General features: G+C 42.7%; 2 non-coding genes and 1 pseudogene across 2 annotated transcripts; all 3 read left to right on the forward strand.

The window, feature by feature from the left end:
* Window positions 1-11,473: 11,473 nt before the first annotated feature.
* LOC103190687 lies at window positions 11,474-19,579 on the forward strand (annotated as a pseudogene).
* A 1,520-nt stretch (window positions 19,580-21,099) lies between these two features.
* Window positions 21,100-21,182, forward strand: trnal-cag. Its single transcript has one exon. It is a non-coding gene; the product is annotated as a tRNA-Leu (tRNA).
* A 456-nt stretch (window positions 21,183-21,638) lies between these two features.
* Window positions 21,639-21,710, forward strand: trnaq-cug. The gene has a single exon. It is a non-coding gene; the product is annotated as a tRNA-Gln (tRNA).
* Window positions 21,711-21,848: the final 138 nt, after the last annotated feature.

Below are 21,848 nucleotides of genomic sequence, written 5' to 3' on the forward strand. Positions count from 1 at the left end.
TGCGTGAGATAAATTATCGACTGACCAAAGGAAGTGACATTATTTATTGATGATCAATATATTGTGACGGAATATTTACAGCCTCCAGAGAATTTTTTCTCGGTTGATCTCCATCTTCACTTCTCCTTCTGAGTTATCAGTTGAGAGAGAAAACGAACACATTAATATTTATTTTCCCCTGCTATGGATGATAAACCAGAAGCGAATAGCTAGGTATTTAAATGACAATATGCGTTGGTCCAATTGTGTCCAATTGCCACTCAAATTTCCCCCCAAACTGTATTAAACTCGTTGATAGGAACCCGATAGATTTTCATTGCTGATTTGCTAGTTGGAGTGTCACAAGAATCAGCGCAAAAGCATGTGTTGTTGATAATACAGCAACTCTTGGCAATCATTTCTGAATCAACAATAATAGTTTATTTAGTCCATGGAAAAACACAGTAAATGGATATTTAAGCACAATCTTCATCTCTTCTCTAAACTTGCTCTGCGTCACCACATAGATACATGTGTTTCTACAGGAGCTCAAAAATTGAAGCATGAAACCAACCTGTTGCATGGTAAAGCGGGTGTTAATGATTTTCTCTTCGTAGTTGTAGTTTGAAATTGACCATTTTACCGAACAAACAACGTTTGTCATCCACAGAAGTACAAAACTTCCCGATACAGCGAAGAGCAAAACGATGGATTTTCTCCGTTTCCCCATCTCAGGATCATTGTGTTTATTACCATTGCTGTCACCCCGGATTTTCGTGCTGGCTCTGTTGGCTACCAATATGTGCCTAACCGTCAGAGTGTTGATGGGGTAATGACTACGGATACTATTATTGGATAGAACACGCGGATCAACCATTCGCACGCTCTCCAATATGGTGAAATGTGGCAACTGAGTTTCTGATTGCAATATTTTGGTTTGTTAGCATCCGTGTCAAGGGGAACAAAAATAAAATAAACTGGAATGCCCTGCACACAGCAGAGCAAACATACAGTTGCAATAACCAAACTGGCCGTTTTCACCGAACAAAATCTGTTCTTTATTTTCTGACAACAAATGGCGACATAGCGATCGAAAGTAAAGGCGAGTGTTAACCAAACAGAACATCGAGTGACTGAAACCAGCAGAACGGTTCTGAAGCTGCACACATGAGCATAGTACAAGAAGCTAAAAATATAATAAATGTTATTGATGCGATTCAGTATCACATCAATGATGATAACCATTAGATGCGCCACTGCCATGGCCACCAGATAGAGATTGACGACAGTAGAGAGACCACACCTTCCCCGGGACAGGATTAAAATCGCCAACGAGTTCACTGAAAGAGAACAAAATTATCGGTTATTAGCTGAGCAGGTTCGCACATAAAAGTTTGAATCAGATTGATGATCACAAGTTCACAGCAAATCTTGGGGCAAAGCGTGCCTTTCTTTCCTTTCTTCACGGCATAAACCTTATTTTTGTCTGTATTGTGCTTTTCTGTATATCTGTCACTTTCTCTGTTTGTTCCAATAATATTTGTTTTATTTCACTCTTTCTATCAGTTCTGCTTCTTGAATAATGTCATGCGACAGGTATCAGCCACCGGAAGTGAATGAATCGGGATGAGGTTTTTGCCACCGACGGGCTACCATTCCTGGTGCTTTTCCGACACAGGGTTTTGCACCTTGAATCCCGAGATCCCAGGATTAAATTATTTTCTGAATTCTCGTGCAAAAAATCAACAATATCTCAATTAAATTACTTTAATATGAAAAGTGCTTCTGGGTCAGAACAATGTCTAAGGACTCTTGACTCTGAGACGTACAACTCTATATCGAGTTGATGTAACCGATATCCAGCTTTAAGGATTTTCTGTTGCGCACATTGACTGCACTGTTGGCCTCCAAAATGCACAGTAATTACATTTTACATTATATGAAATGAGTTAATTAGAGATGTTCTGCTGATGTGAGATGAGAGGATTATTATGGTCAATCCAGGAAAAAAGGAAAAAAGAACCATTTTAAGAAAACATTTCAGGACAAATAATTTTGCCTCCCCAACAGGTTCTGAAGTTGTAGGTTTTCATGAAGCTCTGACAACGTAGCTGGAAGTCCAACTGGTGCAATTATGGGGTAATAAATTGCTTCTATCTCATAGATTGCTGGAAAAGCCATGATGTGACAGCAGCCAGTGTTTCGCTGGCGAAGATAGCGACTCCAAATAACAGACTATGGGTTTGGGAGACAGTGTAATTTATTCACATGGCAAACCTCCGGAATCATCCGACCTGCATCATTAGTCACGTCAATCTCAATCCCCACATATTAATACACGGAGGCGTCATCTCTGTTATTTAACAAAGATTGTAAGAAAACACATTTTATTTTAACTTCTGGCATTAAACATACCTGTTTTGAAAACGGATTTGATGAGGATATTCCGTATCGCATTACAATCGGTTTGGAAAACCAGTCCTTCTCTGACATTGTTTTGATGGGATAGTGAAAGTCACAAATAAAAAAATAGTTAGCAATGAAGCCAAGGGGAAACAAGGTATTGCACTTTATCATTGGAAACAATGATTTGGAATTATCGTTCAAGTGTCGTATGCTAGGCAGATTCCATATTAGTTTCCAAAGTAATATTAGCAATGTTTTCAACATGGCAACACCTCTTGTGTTGGCAGAACGACTAAAAAGCGATTGACAGGACAAGCTTTCAAGGGCTCATGATTATTTTTATGTGTAAATCCACGTTTTATTTTCAGGCAGCTACATGATGCGTAAAGAAACTCATCACCTTGCTCAAGATAACGCAAACCGTACTTATCATTCCATACATCCCAGCTATAAATGAAAATTCCCCTATAATAAATGTTCTCTCTTTCTTTCTCTGGAGGGGCCTTTCATAAGAACATAAGAATAAGGAGCAGTAGTAGGCCATTCGGCCTCACTAACCTGCCCCGTCTTCAATAAATTTATGGCTGTTCTATTCTAACACAACCTACTCGCATTATACCCATATCCCTTAATCCCTTCATCCACAAGAAATCTATCAATCTCAATCTTGAATATGTTCAAGTACTGAGCACCTACAGTCCTGTCTGGTGTAGAGAATTCCATAAATTCACTAGTCTTTGAGTGAAGAAGTTTTTCGTCATCTTATTGCGAAAGGGCTTACCCCTACTGTTACGACTGTGACCCCTGGTTATAGTTTCTCCAAGGAGGGGAAAATTTCTCCAACTATCTATTCTGTCATGCCCCTTAATATGCGTATAGGTGTCTATAAGATGACCTCTCATTCTTCTATATTCATGAGAATATACGACTAAATTGCTCAACCTATCCTCAAAACTCATCCCCCTCAGCCCTGATACCAACCCAGTGAACCTACGTTGTACCTCCTCCGAGGCGAGTAGATCCTTTCTTAAATAAGGAGAACAAAACTGCACACAACATTCTAGGTGCGGTCTCACCAGGGCCCTGTCAGTTGCTGCAATACTTCCCTATTCTTATATTCTAACCTTTTTGTAACGAATGCCAACATACCGTTCGATTTCCAAGTTGCTTGCTGTAAGTGCAAACGAACATTTTGTGACTGGTGCACAAGGACACCCAAGTCCCTCTGAACGCAAACGCTATCTAGTTTCTCCCCTTCAAAAATATAATCAGCTCTGCTATTTTTACAACCAAGGTGGATGACCTCACACTTCCCTACATTATACTTCATCTGTGACCTATTCGACGATTCACCAAGCCTATCAGTCTCTCGTTGCATTTTTTTTTGTCATCTTCGGGGTTTACTCTCCCTCCTATTTTAATGTCATCCTCGAATTTGGATACATTAACTTTGATGTTCTCATCCAGATCGTTGATGTAGATTGTAATAATTGAGGCCCAAACACTGATCCTTGTGGCACTCCACTGGTCATATCCCGCCCATGTGAGAAGGACCTGTTTATACACACTCTTTGTATTCTACCCGTTAGCCATTCCACGCTAATGTATTCCACTTAATTCCATGCGCCGTAAACTGGTGGATTAACCTTTCATGCGGCACCTTATCGAATGCCTTTTCGAAATCTAAATACACTGCATCCACTGACTCCCCCCTATCTCAACAACTTGATATGTCCTGAATATATATAAAAGATTTGTTAAGCATGACTTCTCTTTTGTAAAGTTATTTTGACTCTGTCTAATAATATTGTGATCTTCCAAGTGTCCCACTACGATATCCTTGATTAAGGTTTGGAATTCTGCCGACCACCAATGTCAGACGAACTTTATAGGTGAGGATCAAGATTTTGTACTGGATCCTCTGAAGAAAAAGGGAGCAAATGTAGTCGGGCAAGAATGGGGGAGATGGGGTCACGGTGTTTGGTGCGAGAGAGGACATGGGATATCCAGACTTGGGAAGGCGGACAATTAGGGCATATATAAATGCGAGTTGCTTTGAAGATTTTATCATAGGTTTCGAATGGTGTTCGATCCTCCGACGGGAAGGTGTTGTAACAAAGTAAACTGGACTGTCTCTGAAGAGGGCAAAAACTTTCAAAATATCAGAAGTGGGATTTGAACCCACGCCTTCATCACCACTCGTGGTTCCAATATTGTGACTAAAATTTTCAATGATTTCTTATCATCCCGTTTTTTCCAACAGCTGTTGACAGCCCAATGACAGCCCAATGTTGGTATCCAACCAGCTGCTACGTTTGTGTGGTGTCCATCATATCCTTGTGTCAGGATGGCCGAGCGGTGTAAGGGTCTGCGATCAGGTCGCAGCCTTCATTGGAGCCGTGAGTTCGACTGCCACTTTTGACAGATTGAAAGTTTTTTGCCCTCTACAGAGACAGTCCATTTTAACTTGTTACAAATCCTTTGCAATTGAATCAAACACTCAGAAGCAAACGCCGATGCTCATTTCAACTGCTGAGTTGAACAAACTCTTCCTATTTCATTTGATTTGGTGCAGCAACTGCCGACGCGCCCCCCACACCCTCCGCCCACTCCCCACACACACCCTCCGCCCACTCCCAGCCGAAAGCTTTTTTGTTGCTATGGCAAAGAAACAATGGCAGCAAATGAATCATATGGTAATTTGCCACTGCTCGACTGGGTGAAATGTATTGGACAAATTATAAGGGGCACTCCTCACATTGGTCAGCGCAACTCTATCAAAAGAATGCAAGAGCTACGGAACGGTGTTTTTGTCAGTCTGATTATAATGGTTTGAATTTGGGTTTCAGACAACAAATTGTATAGACTATGAATTCGACAATCTTGGTTCTACCCGTTTGTACAGTTTTGTAGTATCTGACGATTGGTTGTGGCTGATTTAGGCTACACAGAAAAGCGGATAGGGATAGAAATACATATAGAATGTCTACATTCAATTCTCGCATAAAAGTTATAATTCTTCGTGCAATACACAGCTGTACACACAGACATTGGAGGTGTTAATATAATTTACATAAGGAGGTCACTGTTCCTTCACCTTATTATATTCTCTCACAGATTGGTCTAACTGTTTACCACAATGCAACCATTCCTGCCTCCTGTCCTGAACTATTACCGCTGCGTTCTCTTCTCTCAATGGCTTCCCGGCTCCTCTCACTCCTGGCCCTTCCCACCGAGTCTCCCTGTCCCATCCTGAGAATCCTTGGTCGGGCTCGTGGTGGTACATGTTATTAGTGCTCTAACAGCAGCCGCTCTGATAGCCACATCCCCAGTTCCACCACAAGGGTAACAGAAACAAACGTCTCTTCGAACATCCACTTTCGTCTCCTGCAAAGTCTACTTCTGCATGTCCCTTCCACATCGGCCTGCAAACTGTCCGCTCCCTCTGCAAAAGAGCCCTCACCATCATGGAGAAAGCATGTTAGTGGGTTGTCCATACGCCGACATTTGTCTAATTCCGTGTTCCTATCTCGGTTTATAGTGATCTGGTTAGAAGACGCCTTGAATGCTGCTTATAGTTCTGTTCACCGGTACATAAGTTGGCTGCTAAGCCCTATAGATAGTGGTGAGGACAGCAAAGAATTTGATTCCCAGTGTTTGCGGAATGAGCAGTAAGCAATTATTAGACAAGCAAATACTGTTCTCTATTGAGAGGAAGCAACAGCTCAGAGTGGGTTTCATAGAGTTGTATCGAAACTAAAATCAAATTTAAAAACTAAAATCAGATTATTATTTTCGGAGGTTGCAAGAGAGTAGAGCAAGAAAACGTGTAATTAGAGCTGTAAAGCTCAATTTTAGGACAGATTCCCGGAAGATACATGATGCAGAGGGCAGTCAAAGACTTGAACGGATTGCAAGGAAAGTTCGCAGAGACCAGGAAACGAAATGACGTTTTAGTAAAAATAACTGTTTCATGCAATGACAAGTGACTATGACCTGCGGGTTACGAATGGATGAGACAGATTGCCACAAAGGTCTCCTTCATCCAAACTAAACTTGTGATCTTTTTTATCGTATGCTGATAGTCGGAACGAGGGACTTCAGTTCTGAGTCGGAGCAGGAGAAGCTGATATTATTCTACACAGAGCAGTAAATGTTCAGAGGACACGTTTTCAAATTGATGAGGAGCTTCGATATGGTGAACAAGGAAAATTGCTTCATCTGGAAGGCGGGTCGGTAACCCGAGGATAACAGTATAAACGTATTGCTAAGAAAAACAGAGGGTATGTGCGGAGACATTTTTTCAGTTGTTCGTATCTGGAATGCATTGCCTGAACGTGTGTTGGAAGCCGATTCGATAGCAAATTTTAAAAGTGAAGCAGGTATTTATTTGTGGAAAACAAGTCTGCAAAGCTCCCGGGAGAGATCGTGGATGTGAGATTGAGTTGGAAGCTCTTCTAAAATAGTCAAACTTCTGTGCCGTATAATTGTACAGTTCTGTGACTCACTCTTCTGCGTATTTCTGCATTTGAATAAAACGTGTTATTTCTAAACCACTGTGTCTTCAAATGAACAGTATCACAACGATTTTGAGCCACAGTTTCCATGGTGTGAAGGTGAGCACTCTGGACTCTGAATCCAGCGATCCGAGTTCAAATCTCGGTGGGACTTGACGTTTTGCTTCACTGCCTGAAACACAACATAACAAGATGGTAAGCAACCATTTGTTTCTGATTTTATCTGAGCTTCGAGCAGTAATGTTGTCTGACCCGGGTTAAAGCGGTACATGTCGTTTCTTGAGTAGCAGAACTGTGAGCGACTTGGATTATGCAGCAGTCGCCGAAAGAAAGTAGCAAACTTACTGTTGGAATATCAAGGTGGTCATCAGATACTAAAATCTCACAGTGATATATTTACTCCGAAAGATACAGAAAGAAGATATCGCCACAAAACACATGGAAGCTGCTTGGCTTAGACTGGAATCAACCCGAATCCCTTAATTCACAATAGTTGCCCGATCCGCATTCTTAAAATATCAAATTATTTCAGCCGGAATCCTGGTATGAAAACCTTTGCGGAATTTCAAGAGGAGGATGTAGTCTTCCGGGCCGCGGATTGCAGCTCAAAATCATTCGCCAATTACAGAAGTTGCGAATTCAAAAAAGGCAGAATTTATATTCATCAATAACAAAGCCGTGTAAGTATCATTCACGGTAAATACACAGCTTTCGGCACTTGTAAATCTTATCGATCCCTGAGAAAAAAAACTTTCAGTGTACAACCAAAGCACAGAAAGATTGATTTATTTCATTTCTGCTATAAAGTTTTACACGACGGACGTCCCGAAGCGCTTTACAGAACCTGCTGTAAAATGAACTGACTGTTTTAGTGAATGATCGGGGATGGCAATTTGCGCACAGCCATATCCCACCAACAACACTGATGTCCATCTCAATAACCAGCCGTGGCCTCGCTTTAACTTCTCGTTGGTGTCTCAGCCAATCGAGGAAACATGTAACATTGCGGGAATGTCAGCTTCCTCCCCATCAACAGGAGATTAGGAACACAACTGCAAGACTATCTCTTTGTCGAACACTAATTTCCTAATTGCCGAGGAAGCGTTTTCGAAAGTTCAGTAGAAGAGGCACTGCTGGGATTTGAACCACTGAGCTGAGGCTCACACACACACACTGAGCTAAGGCTCACACACAGATACACACACGCTGAGCTGAGGCTCACACACACACACACGGTGCTCAGGCTCAAACGCAGACACACACAAACACATACACTGAGCTGAGGGTCACACACACACACTAAGCTGAGGCTCACACACAGACACACACACACTGAGCTGAGACTCACACACAGACATACACACAAACACACACACACACTGAGCTGAGGCTCACACACACACACACTGAGCTGAGGCTCACACACAGACATACACACACACACACACACTGAACTGAGGCTCACACACACACAAGCACACACACACACACACACACACAATGAGCTGAGGCTCACACTCAGACACACACACACACTGAGCTGAGGCTCACACACACACAAGCACACACACACACACAAAACACTGAGCTGAGGCTCACACTCAGACACACACACACTGAACTGGGGTCTCACAAGCACACGCACGCACACACATACACTGAGCTGACACACACAGACATGACGTGATCTGCCCTGAAAGACCGAGAGAGAGCGTTTCAGTGAATGTGTGTGTATGTATGTGCATACCTGGCTCGGTGTATATGGGTGTGTCTGTGTATGTCTGTGTGTGCCTGTACGTATATGTCATTGGAACACCAACTGTCCTTTCTGCCCCACATCCGAAACCAGGACCACTTCCTTTCACTTCCGCCACATTACACGCCTCCGACATTGCCTTGCCACGAATGCAACCGAAACCCTTATAGATGCGTTTTTCACATCCCGTTTGGATTATTCCAATGTGCTCCTCACCAGTCTCCACAGCTCCACCATACACAAGATCAGATCGGTCAAAACTCTGCCGGCCGCATTCTGGCACCGACCAAACTCCGTACCCACATCTCACCTGTGGACCTCTGGACCGCTGGCCCAGGCACCACTGACTTACCAACACCGAACGGATCGACTTCAAGATCCTCACAATCGTGTTCAAATCCATTCACTTCCTGGCATCTTCCTGCCTCTCCGACCTCCACATTCCCAAATGCACCAACCGTTAATGTCTTTGATTGAATGGCACCTGCCTACTGCCTATCCCTCGCACCCTACGCCCATCTATCGCAGGTCTTGCTTTCAGCCACTATGCCCCAAAGCTGTTGAAAACTCCCCCTCAATCCAGCCGCCTTCCCAAATTTATTCCCTCTTTTAAGTCAGGCCTGAAAACTTTCCTCTTCCACCATGCTGATGGCCACCTCTCCACTCCCCGGCTGGGAATCAGGCTGCTGATAAAACCAGGGCACCGCTGTCAGTACAGCCAGGCTCATGGCAAGAACTGAAATGGCAGACCAGTTACTGGGGTGAGGGAATCATGCATTCAACTCCTGTTAACCCTGCAAACAAAAGCACTAACTAACATGAGGATGGTCCTAGCAGGACAAGCACCAGAAAATCTTGCCGTACAGCAATGTTGAGGGCATGCTGTGTAGTTTCAGCTTGTCGGACATAAGCAGGACTACCGTACTCACTCTGCGGTGCACATATCTTGGCTCTTGCCAAAATTCAACTAATAATCTCTGGAGCTAGGTCAGCGGGATGCAGCCCCACAGCGCTCATTCTCTTTCAACAATCTGTCTCCGAGATTCCGATGCGCAGCTGGACGCATGCATTTTCAGCTTGGTTTGGAAACGCTTAAGAAGATGGATGCTTTTCCGCATGTATCAGACACCAGCTTGTTCATAAAAGTTCCAAGCATTTTGTTGCAGCCCAACTATGATATGATTTTCATGCGGCTAAAAAGAACTTGACACTGTCCTGGCCAAACTTCAGCTGCTGCGCTTCCATGAGGAGTCTGCAGTGCTCCGTAGACCTGGACTACAGGTTGAATCCTGCTTTAAAGTCCAGTAACATTGAGAGCAAATGCATTCACCAGGCTTCTGAGAGGCTGAATAGAAACTTGTCACTGTATGGAGTTCCCACTAAGTGGAGGAGATAAACCAATATGTATTTGTACGTTTAGATTACAAACACGATGTGGAACGCTTCGCCCTGCTTGAATGGAGCTGTAAAAATAAAGGTAGTTCTTGTGCTTAATGTGAGGATTTGCTGCTGGCCACAAAGCACAGTGTCAATTCATTTTGCGGTATATTCTGTGAAGCACTTTGAGGGTTCGAAGACCTGTTCAGGCGCTATATCAAATGGAAGGCTTATTATTTATTCTAACAAAAGGTCGTGGACCCATAACAACAACAACAGTAAGGTTGTGTTATATAGCGCCTTCACGTTGGGAGGACGTTCCAAGGCGCTGGAAAGTTGGGTCGGCACCCGAGCTGGGGGGAAATGGTCAGGGTGATGGGAGAGAAGGGAGGGAGCGAGGAGGGTGTGGGAATGGTCAGGATGAGTGGAGGGAAGGGAGGGAGCGAGAAGTGGATAGAGAGTAGAGAGGGGAGCTGAAGGCACGTTTGAAGGGAAAGGTCTTGAGACCGGCCTTGAAGGAGGAAAGGGAGGAAGCAAGGCGAAGGCACCGGGGGATGGAGTTTCTGAGCCTAGGGGCTGAGAGGCTGAAGGCCCGACCACCGATGGTAGGGCGGTTGGGGCGGGGAATGTGGAGCAGAGGTTACGGGCAGGTAGGTAGGGGGATAGTAGGTCATAGAGGTAGGAGGGAGCAAGGCCGTAAATGGTCTTACAGGTGAGGATGAGGATCTTGAATTTGATCCTCTGGGGGATGGGTAGCCAGTAGAGGCGAGCGAGGCTGGGAGTGATGTGGTCACGAAGACTGGTGCGGGACAGTATACGAGCTGCAGAGTTCTGATTGACCTGCAGCTTGTGGAGGGAGGTGGCGGGAAGGCCGGCGAGGAGAGAGTTCCCACAGTCCAGCCTTGAGGTGATAAAGGCGTGGGCCAGAGTTTCAGCCGCGTGAGGGGTGAGGTAGTGCCATAGTCTGGCGACATTCCGGAGGTGATGGAAGGCGGTGCGGGTTGTGGTGCGGATGTGAGGGAGAAAGGACAGCTCAGGCTCCAACAGAACTCCGACGTTCCTGACTGGCTTTGAGAGGTGGGGAGTGCAGACTTCGATGCTGATGCTGTCAGCGCCTGACGTGCGGAGGCGCTGACGTGAGCCAATCAGGAGGGCCTCAATTTTGCGCACGTTGAGCTGAAGAAAGTTGTCTCTCGTCCAGGACTCGATGTCAGACAGGCAGGCTGTCAGGACATCGATGTTCTTGGAGTTGATGGTACAGGAGGAAAGGTAGAGTTGGGTGTTATCCGCATACATTTGGAAGTTAACCCTATGTCTGCGGATGATGTCACCAAAGGGGAGCATATAGAGGGTGAATAGGAGGGATCGAGGACAGAGCCCCGAGTGACACCGCACGAGGCTGCGCGGTGGCTGTGGAAAAGCCGTCTGTGGAAACATAATGAAGACGGTGGCAGAGGTAAGTCCTAAACAACTCAAGGACAGGGCATTGAAGGTTGAGGTGGGAGGACAAGCGGTGGAGGAAGACAGTTGATATGCACTCATCGGTTTAGCATGCAACATATAGGAACGTATTACTTGATTGGCGCATTATTTTCGTTGGGAGTAAACCATTACAACAAAAAATTAATCACTGATCCCATGACTGTTCGTGTGACATTCCTTTGCGTAATTCATTGTTCCATTCTGTGCACAAAAAGTATAACCTTTGAAGCGATTTGATACGTATCGATCAGGAGAAATTTTCTGTGAGAATGTGTGTGTGAGACAGAGCGTGTGCTTGTATGAGAGAGAGTTAATGCATAAAACATGGTGTACATTTGAGACTAATAAAAATTGCGATTTTTTTCTTGCGTTTACAATCCTGAGGAGTTGATAATTTAATAACCTGCTTCATATGATTTTCCAGTGTGGGGTTAATATCAAAATATAAAGTAAAAAAAATGACATGTGTATAAAATTGAGATTAATGCAGAATTAGGAATATGTTCCTCTGATGTTATTTGAACCCCACAGGGGGCAAGCGAGAGACCTGGGTTTGACCGTCTGCCTGTCGCACATCAAGTCGTGGATGAGGGCATATTTCCAACAGTTGAATGTGAACAAGGTTGAGGCCCTCCTGATTGGCTCGAGCCAGCGACAGTGCACATCAAGTTCTGGCAGCATCAGCCTCCACAGTGGTACAATTCGACTCACCAAGCCAGTCAGGAACTTAGTTATCTTGTTCGATCCTCAACTTTCTTTTCTACCCCATATTCAAGCCATGTCACGCTCTGCCTTCCCTCATCTGCGTAACATCGCCCGACTCCGCTATTATCTCAATAGTCAGACCGCTGATATTCTTGATCATGCCTTCATCACCTCTAGGTTCGACTGTGCAAACGCCGTGCTCGTCGGCCGTCCCTACTTCGCCCTCCACAAGCTGCAGATAATCCAGAAATCTTCAGCCCGTGTCCTCTCCCGCACCAAACTGTGTCCTCACATACAAAGCCCTCCAGGGCGTCGCACGACCCTGCCTCTGCAACCTCCTGTCCCCCAACCAATCCGCCCTTTCCGTCCGCTCAGCCGGCTCTGGCTGCTCCACATCCCCCGATGCACCCGCCCCACCAATGGCTGGTGAGCTTTTAACCACTGTGCCCACAACCTCTGGAATTAGATTCCCCAGTCACTCCGCCTAGCAACCTCCTTAGCCTACTTGAAGTCCCGCCTCAAGACCCTCCTCTTCGACCATGGCTTCGGCTATCCCTCTTCCTCTCCCTTCCCTTCCCCCCAACCCCAAATTGGGTCTGAAATGCTGTACTCTGTCCAGCGACTTGTGACGTCCTCCCGACGTGAAAGGCGCTGTACGCATATAATATTTTTGCTGTTGCTTCCCTGACACACTGCACAAAATACTTGCGTTTATTTTTCGTCCCTCAAGCAGGGTGGTGTCACACTCAGCATATCTCATTGGTTTGACGAGTCCAGCAGATCCATATTTTGGGAGCACATCATCGGGTTCAACAGAATAGCACGTAATGCTTATGTTGTGCCTTTCACTTAATTTGTGCCACTGGCAATTTTCACAAGAATAACACGATAAGAACTGGATATACGGCTGTGCATATATCACATTAGCAAATAATGGAAATTGCGAGCCGAACGTTGAGTCGAACCTAGAATTAAGACTGTGTTGGACTGTGCAGGACTGTTTATTTTGGGATTATCTTGCATTCTGTTCTGTATCCGGGCAGGGCAGTGGAATGTCGCTAAGTCGTGCAGATATAAATTCACGTCTTGTTTATCAGCAGACTATGCTTGTGATCAGTGGGATCAGTGAGAGATTAGTTTCAGAAACAGATCAGAAAGTGAACAAAATGCTGGTCCTGTTTCAAAAGTTCCGAATGAATTGTAAGAGTGAAAGCATTCCGAAATTTATATTTTTCTGAATGTATTTCAACAAATCTTTCCTCATTTTGGAACGTGAGATCTCTCATACCAGACGAGAAGATCATACTGTAAAATGAATGGAACATGTTAATCAGTAAAAAGCAATACAAAATGATATTTATGTTTCACCTTTCACATCTGGAGGATTGGAAATTCTCATTGCTCTGCAAAACTGGATCTGTGTCTTGTCAAACACTCAGTTGCTGGATAATTGGAAAAGATAAACAAGTGGAGGTGCCATCTAGATTTCGTGAATGAATTCACAATTCAGTTAATTATGATTACGCAACGCAATTGAATTTATTCATAACATCAATGTTGGAATTTTACAGGTAATTTCAATATCATGATTTTAGGTTTATATTTGAATGTTTATCAACTGAGCCAGACTGGTGATAGTCAGCGATAGTACATACTGATTATATATCAATATTGATAATATGTTTATAACATCGTCAATAATTCGTTCTCATTACCGACAGCTTTTTTGTGGGGTATTCATATTCCTATTAAAAGCTGCACAGAAATGTTGTCTTCAGACCTTGAGTCTCGGATTTTGCACGTGCAGGAGAAGACATGACTGCGTTTTCGAGATTGAAAGTTCATTGCTCAAATTTGTTGAGAAAACAATCGCAATCTGTGAAAAGTTCTACTCAAATGAAACGAGAAATTGGTGATTAAACAGATGTAATGGTGGTAAATGCACTGCTACCTAATAGTTACAGCATTGCTTGAACATTTTCTCACGGATGTAAATCAATTCGTCGGAAAGGGCGATGGTAGTGAAAAATATTTTCCTTTTACAATTTAGATCGAAGGAGACTTCAAGAGGCTAAATTTGGTTTGAAAATGCATCATATATGACAATGTTTCCAATTGCATCTCAACTCTGTAAACATGTAAAAACTGAATGTTGTGAAGATAATCTGTTCTTTAACATTGTTGAATAGATTGGGAGAGTTTGGATAAAAGGAATGCAAAAGCATGTGACGCTGGTATTGCTGCAACGATTTGTCATCAATCTCTCAGAATAATAGTAATTTTTTTAAACGTTTGAACTAACAGAACATATGGATATGTAAGCATATTCTTTATTTCCTCTTAAACTTGCACTGAGTCACCGCATAGATGCAATTCTTTGTACAGGAGCTCAAAAGCTGAAGCATGATTCGAGTCTGATGAACGATATTCCGAATGCTATTGTATTTATTTTCATAGGTGTTGTTTGCAATTGACCATTGAAACGAATGCACAACATTTGTCATCCACAAAAGTACAAAACTGCTGGAAAGAGCAAAGACCAAAATGATTGATTTTCTCCGTTTCCTCATCTCAGGATCATTCTGTTTATTACCACTTCTGTCACCTCGGATTCTCCCGCGGGCTCTGCTGACTACTAAAATGTGCCTGGCAGTCAGAGCATTGATAAGGATAATAAGAACGGACACGAGTACAGGGTTGAACACACATATCCACCAGTGTATGCTGTCCAATATGCGCAATTGTAGTAATTGGGTTTTGCAGTGCAGGATTTCGGGACATTATTAACTATAACACGAGGAACCAACATAAAATAAACAGGAACGCACTGCGCACAGCTGACCACACACACGGTTGTTATAACAAAATTGACCGTTTTCACGGAGCAATATGTGTCTTTTATTTTCTGACAACAAATGGCGACATAGGGATCAAAGGTGAAGGTGACTGTGAGCCAAATAGAACAACGTGTGGCTGAAGCGAGCAGAACAGTTCGTAACTTACATACAGGAATGTAGTACAATCAGCTAAAATGGAAATACATATGATTAATGCGATTCACTGTCACATCATTGATAATAACCATTAGATCCGCCGCTACCATGGCCACCAGGTAGAGAGTGAGGACTTTGGAGAGACCGCACCTTCCCCGGGATAGGATTACAATCGCAAACAATTTGATAGAAAGGGAAACATATTAGTTTATTAATTGAATAGTTTCACACCTCTTCATTGAAACCAGATTCATGATCAGAAGTTCGCACGAGAGGTTAGTTCTATTTTATCACAGGCTACAGACAACAAAGTATATATATCCTCACTTCACAGTGTATATATATATTTTTAATTTTGTGATAGTGTGTGTATCTTTCTCTTTCTGTGTTGCGAAATATGCCGTCAGTTCATTCTACAGTATATTCTTTGAAGCGCTTTATGACATCTGGAAGACTTGATAAGGCGCTATGTCAAATCCAAGGATTACTATTATTATAAATATTGTTCCACTAATTATTTTTGACAATCTTTCTATCAACCCGCTGTTTACTGGGGTATGGAGTGGAAGGTTAGGAGTGATTGACTCTGGGAAATTTTTTTGCCTTCGCTAGGCAGATTCTCCTGGCGTTTATCGGAAGCGGAATCCCGAGATCCCAAGATTAAAATCCGGGAATTCTGAGAAAGCACTGAGATTGCAATCCATTCTTTGAATTTGTTTGCAGATTGACTGTAAAGTGCAGTCTATGTTTAGAGGTTGTCTCATCCAATTTGTCAGCAGCAAAGTCCACTGTTCACGCAGTTAAGACCAATATAATTTGGAGAATATTGTAGACCAGGACAGAGGGGCATCCTCCCTTCTTGAATACCAGTGCAATATTTAACAGCCACTTAAACACCTATACTTGTCAGCATTTTTTGCCCTATCTGCTGCTGAGCACCTCTGATAATAAAGCACTCCAAACGCCACAGATTATTGTAATGAGGTCAAATTGCAGTGTAGGGCCTCATGCCACAACCTTCAGACTCAGCTGTATTCATATCCCTCAAATCATAATTAATCTTTCAAGATGTCAATCTGGATTAGTTGGCAAACACATTTCGGGATATGCCAATATTGCTCTTTGGTTTGTTAATAATTCCACACGGGCATAGTCAGTTATCTCAAGTTCCCTAAATCCTGCAGATATGTTACCAATTCCTGTGCTATCCATGTATGTATCTATCCAGGTTTGTGTCAGCCAGTTGCACTGGTAGCACTCCCTTCTCTCTGTCACAATGTTGTGCGATCAAGCAAATTTTCCGATCGTATGGAATCATATAGCCTAAGATGACTCTCCAATGCAGACTTTGGGATATGATATATTGTCCGAGGTGCCGACATTCAATAAGAGGTTACATGGAGTTTCCCTCTCCCAAGACTGAGGATGTTTCTGGGGCGCTTTGGCGACTCTTTTCGCCTACAAAATACACAGTGATGTATCCGCATCCACAAAATATATTTTACAGTAAGCCAAATGAGATATATTGAAATTTGCTGGGGCTTTGAGCAGCGTTGTACCAAAGTTGATGTTTAATAACTTAGTGACCGATCCACCAAATAGGAAAAAGCAGAACAACTGAAAGAAAACATTTCAGGACAGATATGTTCCCTATAAAACAGATTCTGAATTCTGTACCTATTTAACAATCTCAAAAACTTACCTGGAACACCAGCTAGTGCAAGAATCGGGTAATAAATTGCTTCTATCTCGTAGATGACTGGAAAGGCCATTGCAAAACAGTCGCCCGCCTTTGGTTGGCGAAGATAGCGTCACCAACAAACAAACCGAGCTGCGGCTTTGTGAGGCAATATTATTCATTCACATATCAAACCTCCGGGTACCGTCCGACCTGCGATATTAGTGCCGTCAGTCTCAGTCCCTGGATATTAATAAAGTGGAGGCGTCATCTCAGTTGTTTCACAAAGATTATCAGAAAACATATTTTACTTTGACTTCTATGCCTTACATATATTGTTTTAAAAGCGGTTTTGTTTGGGTTTTTCGGTATTTTATTAAAATCACTTTTTGAAAAAAATCATTCTCCGACTTCCTTTTGATGAGATCAGTGACAGATTCGAATATATTAGTCAGCAGAGAAGCCATCGGGAAACAAGTTAATGCGTTTGATTATTGGTAACAATGACCAGGAATAACAAATCAAGTGTGTTTTTTGAGGAAGCATCCATATTATATTACAGCCAATATATATCTGTTTTCTAATTAATATTAATAATCTTTACATTACTAAACCGTTATTCTCGCTCTCTCTCGCTGTCTCCCCTCTCCCTTCATCTCTCTGGAGGAACGCTTCCCGTATTGCTAATTCAAACGATTATCCGCTGAAAGCTGGCATGAGACAAGGTTTTCAAGACAGCGATTTGGGGCAACTATGTGGTATATACAACTTAAGCCACAAGGCGTGTCATTCAGCATACAGTCTGGCAAGCCTTTTTGATGCCTATGCAGCTCGCAGCACCGGATAAGGCTAACGATTACAGGGTTGACAGGAGCTAAATTTGATAAATTCCAGCCTTTAGCAAAGAGTCTGAGCTCCACGTCTGACCCATGAGCCAAATAGAGTGGCTTGTGGTTACCGCGCCTTGGAATAGTATATATCCGCTTGACTCAGGCATTGGATAAATTGACCGCCTTGTGGGTTGCGTAAATTCCGGCATTGCTCTTTCAATCTTGTCACTCTCTGGCTGGTTCAGCAAAAAGGATATCAGTTTCACTTCCAAGAGCCAATGAGAAAAATCACTATTTAAACATGGGACAAGTGCGAGTTTGAGACTTCACTAACTTAATGGCAGATAACAGAAATTCACCGTTTAAATTTCTCAACATTGTTCAACATCAAATAGGCGACAACATAATCCCAGCTGCTTCCACCAGGTGAACGACGTAGAGCATCCTCAACATGTACTTATTGGCTTACAAATCAATCAAGGTCGAAGAAGATGCTCCGAGGCTTGCGATCAGCTGTTGGAAGGCACTGCCTGTATCAGTGTTTCAGAAGACATTTTGGTATATTCTGGGATTGTGATCCACTAAACACAACTACACAGCCTATGGTATGTGGTACTGTTAAAGAAGGTAATGCCTGTTCGTTCCTTGTGTGTATATTGTTCCCAATGTAGTGCGCGTCCTGGTCTCGTCCAGTTCAGCTGCGGTGGGAAGGCAGAAGTTGTGGGAGCATTGACCTGGAGGCTGTTATGGCTGTTATGGCTCTGTCACCCATTCCTCCAGGCGGGAGTGTGTGTATTTATATCTCCGCAACTGGACTCTTCACTCATCAATTCAAATAAGGGACTCTTGTGAATGATCGCGATTATCAGGATGAATTATACAAGAAGTCAGTCAAGATAATGTCCAATATCATTATTCTAATTATGACAGTGGCCGTATCCCTGTCTTTTTGGATTATTTCCATGACTGTAAGTACATATTATGGTACTCTGCAGCCTGTGTCACCTGGAGATGGCTATTTTCTGTTTTAATTCCACTAATCATTAGTTCACCGGGTCTGAAGAATAAAAGTCTTGATCATAGCGGAGCTATAGGAGGGTTGATTGTTGGATTCATCCTTACAATTGCCAATTTCAGTTTCTTTGTTACGCTGTTAACCTTTTTCATTACGTACTCTAAACTTATAAAATGGAGAGGCAATATGAAGAAGCTTGAAGATGCAGAATATAAAGAAGTTGGTCAAAGAAACTGGATACAAATATTCTGCAATGGAGGTGTTCCGACAGAGATTGCATGACTTTACATGATTGAAAGCGGACCAGGAGACATTGCAATTGATTTTTCAAAACAATACACTGCGTTCTGGATGCGCCTGGCTCTCCTGGGAGCTCTAGACTGCTGTACAGTGGATACCTGGGCTTCAGAGATAGGAAGCGTCTTCAGTAGTACAAAACCAAGGTTGATAACCACTTGGGAAAAGGTTCCATTTGGTACTGATGGAGGAGTTAGACCTGTGGTTCTTGTAGCAAGCTTATTTGGTGGTTGACTGTCGAATTAGCTTACCTGCTAGCTCAGTTGATGATGGTGGAAGACCTGAATGGTTGACCACCTCAGTGGCCACTTGTTGTATATGGCGCTGTGGCAGGTCTGCTTGGTTCTGTTTTGGATTCTATTTGGGCGCCACAATGCAATATTCAGGATATGATGAAAACAGTGGGATGGTTGTCAATCACATAACCCCCAATGCAAGGCACATCTCTGGAAAGCCTATTCTGGATAACAATGCAATAAACCTGTTCTCTCTAATCATTATTTCTCTGGTGCTGCCAGGAATGTCTTTTTGGCCGAGAACTTAAATTCTGAAGGAATACCCTGATCAAACTGTTGATTGAAAATATAGTAAATGAATGTTGTAAAATAGAGATAATTGAACAAATTTTGACAAATGCATGAGACAGCCTGCAATGATTTAGTTATTCTGAGTTTGCAGGTCAATATGTTTCGTAACATATTTAATTTGTGCTCTTTTAAGACACCTAACTGGTTTATTCTTGAAATACCTAACCACTCGTTGCTGCTCACTACATACATTTTTTTTATCCGAATTGATTTTTTGTTTGGTCATGTTAATGTGGGGAAATTAGCGTTTTATTCCAACTTATAATTTAATTAAATTTATTGCATTGTTACCAGCAATGCAAAAACAGTACAATAAATGTAACATCCTGTAGCTCAGTGGTTAGAGCACTCGCTTTGCACGTGAGAGACCTGAGTTCAATTCCAGGCAGAGAGCGCAACGTTGGGCAAGTTTCCTTATTCCACACGCCTCCAAATCCCTCCAAAAACAACAAAACAATAATAATAAATCGGTCAATTTTAATCCATGACTGTTTGTGGGACATTGCTGTGCGCAATTGGCTGCCGTGTTCGCCCACAAATATACAGTCAATTCACTTTGCGGTATTTCTGTGAAGCGTTTTGGAACGTCTAAAAGACGTGAAAAGCGCTATATCAAATGCAAGGATTATTATTATTATAATGTATGGGCTCAGAGATCCTATTTTGTATGAACCGCGATATATAAATTCCAATTTCTCTTGATGATGGCACCATGTGCTTGGAATGCGGTTGGATTCTCTGATGGGAACGTTTTTTCCTAAGCCGTCGTTGCGCCACACAAAGCAGCATTAAAGAAAACGTGTTTTATGATGGTCAAACAAGTTCGTATTTCTTGCCAAATGGCAAGGAAGAATTTCTCGTAAGTTTTATTTCCATACGATAACCAACTTGGATTGTGGAACCCAAAGAAGAAGCTTTATTTTCCTACACTCAAAAACACTGAGCAGCACTTGAGGCATCTGAGCTTTGGTGTTAAAGGCATAGAATTGAAAACTACTTTCATCCATTCAAAACATTGCTGAACGCTTCCCAAATTGTGGACAAATAGCTGCTCAAGTGTATCCCAGTTTAGAGGTTATCTCCGATTCGAAACATAAGGTCAAACCGCTACAACTATTGTATCCAAGTGAACAGCAAGTAGAGGGTCGGAACATATATGGTAACTATGGGCAGCTGAGCGGTGACTATTATCAGGAGTTGAAAACTGTTCCCAATAGACCACCGAATTTGTGTTTGCTACTGAGTGTTCATTTCAATTGGAACAGCGTTGCAACAAGTTAAACTGGGCTATCTTTGAAGAGGGCAAAAATCTTTCAATCTGTCAGAAGTGGGATTTGAACCCACGCCTCCATCATCCCACCTGATTCCAATATTGTGGGAAAAAAACTGCACTGCTTTCTTTTCATCTGTTTTATTCCTACAGCTGTTGATGGGTCAATCAACAGCTAAGTTTGGATGGTGTCCATCAAAATCTTGTGTCAGGATGGCCGAGCGGTCTAAGGCGCTGCGTTCAGGTCGCAGTCTCCATTGGAGGCGTGGGTTCGAATCCCACTTCTGACAGATTGATTGTTTCTTGCCCTCTGCAGAGAAAAGCCCAGTTTAACTTGTTACAGAGCACTTGCAATTGAAATAAACACTTATATAATAATAATAATAATATTATAAACACTAAGAAGCAAACGCCTCTTTTCATTTCACCTGCTGAGGTGAATAATCTCTTCCTTTTTTATTTGATTTCAGCCGATTCCATAACAAATTTTAAGAGGCAAGCAGGTAATCATTTGGGGAAAGGAACCTTGCAGGGCGACGCGGAGATAGCGGGTTGCGAGATTGATTTGGACCATTCTTTTAAAATAACGGGCAAAGAAAGCTCGGGCCGAATGGTCTCCTTCTGTGACGTACATTCTGTGATTCTGTTATCGATTCTTCAGTGTATTCCTGCTTTTCAATCTCAATTTGTTATTTCTAAACCATTGTGTCTTCAAATTAATGTGATTTCATTGGTTTTGAGCCACAGGTTCCATGGTGTAATGGTGAGCACTCTGGACTCTGAATCCAGCGATCCGAGTTCAAATCTCGGTGGAACCTGATATATTGCTTAACTGCATTAAACACACAAACCTGACAAGCCGATAAACAACAGTATTTTCTAATATTATTTGAGCTTCGAGGAATAATATTATCTGACCAGCTTTAAATCATGGGCAGCAGAAATGTCAACGCCTA

Source organism: Callorhinchus milii, unplaced genomic scaffold (assembly GCF_018977255.1).
Source record: "Callorhinchus milii isolate IMCB2004 unplaced genomic scaffold, IMCB_Cmil_1.0 Scaffold51, whole genome shotgun sequence".
Taxonomy (NCBI): Eukaryota; Metazoa; Chordata; class Chondrichthyes; order Chimaeriformes; family Callorhinchidae; genus Callorhinchus; species Callorhinchus milii.